Consider the following 1,753-nt stretch of genomic DNA (forward strand, 5'->3'; position numbering starts at 1 on the left):
TGGGTCAGAGAGGGCAGAGGGGGCAAGCTGCTTTCAGCAGGCACTGGCCTAATCTGAAAAAAGGCTCAAGATTTTTTGTTACCTGGCACAGCAACCCAAGACATGCTTTAGAGCTCATGTGTCCCCCTCTCCTTTTTCTCTTGGAAACTGTTTGGGTTTGAATCCTAGATCTGTCATTTGGCAGTTCTGTGACTTCTTAGACAAGATATTAGACTCTTTTAATCTCAGTTTCTTCATCTGTAGGATGGAGACAGTAGGATTTATCTCATTGCATTGCTGTGAAAAATAAAAGAAGTATAATTAATGCTTAGGATAATAATGCTTAAAAAATGTTAACTGCCAAATTCATCCACCTATAAGCAGCTGATATTTGACAAAGGCCCAAAGTCTGTTAATTGGGGAAAAGATAGTCTCTTTAACAAAGGGTGGCTGGGATAACTGGATATCGATCTGCAAAAAACTGAAACTAGACCCATACCTCACACCATGCATAAAAACCAACTCAAAATGGATTGAAGACCTAAATATAAGATCAAAAACAATAAAGATCATGGGAGAAAAAATAGGGACAACGCTAGGAGCCCCAGTACATGGCATACATAGAATACAAACCGTAAGTAATAATGCACAAGCACTAGAAAAGAGACTAGATAACTGGGGGCTCCTAAAAATCAAACACTTACGCTCATTAAAAGACTTCACCAAAAGAGTAAAAGGACAACCTACAGACTGGGAAAAAATTTTTGGCTACGACAAATCCGATCAGTGTCTAATCTCTAAAATCTACAAGATACTGCAAAACCTCAACAACAAAAAGACAAATAACCCAGTTAAACAATAGGCAAAGGATATGAACAGGCACTTCGCCAAAGAAGACATTCAGACATCTAACGGACACATGAGGAAATGCTTACAATCATTAGCCATTAGAGAAACGCAAATCAAAACTACAATGAGATACCATCTCACCCCAGCAAGGCTAGCATTAATCCAAAAAGCACAAAATAATAAATGTTGGAGAGATTCTGGAGAGACTGGAACGCTTATACACTGTTGGTGGGAATGTAAAATGGTACAACCACTTTGGAAATTGATTTGGCGCTTCCTTCAAAAGCTAGAAATAGAAGTACCATACAACCCACCAATCCTACTCCTTGGAATATATCCTAGAGAAATAAGAGCCGTCACGTGAACAAATACATGCACACCTATGTTCACTGCAGCACTGATCACGATAGCAAAAAGATGGAAACAACCTAGGTGCACATCAACGGACAAATGGATAAATTATGGTGTGTTCACACAATGGAATACTACGCAACAATAAAGAACAGCAACGAATCTGTGAAACATAACATGGAGGAATCTGGAAGGCATTATGCTGAGTGAATTTAGTCAGTTGCAAAAGAACAAATATTGTATAAGACCACCAGTATAAGAACTCAAGAAAAGGTTTAAACACAGAAGAAAACATTCATTGATGGTTACGAGGGTGGGGAGGGCGGGCGAGGGTTATTCACTAACAAGATAGTAGACAAGAATTATCTTAGGTGAAGAGGACAGCACATATTACAGGGGAAGTCAGCACAACTGGACTAAACCAAACCTAAGAAGTTTCCTGAATACAAGCAAACACTTTGAGGGACAGAGTAGCAGGGGTGGGGGTATGGGGACTGTCATGGTTTGAATATGTCCCCCAAAAAAAGTGTGTATCAGTTTGGCTAGGCCATGATTCCTGGTACTGTGTGATTTT

The sequence above is a fragment of the Trichechus manatus genome, unplaced genomic scaffold (genome assembly GCF_000243295.1).
Source record: "Trichechus manatus latirostris isolate Lorelei unplaced genomic scaffold, TriManLat1.0 scaffold00039, whole genome shotgun sequence".
Classification (NCBI taxonomy): Eukaryota; Metazoa; Chordata; class Mammalia; order Sirenia; family Trichechidae; genus Trichechus; species Trichechus manatus.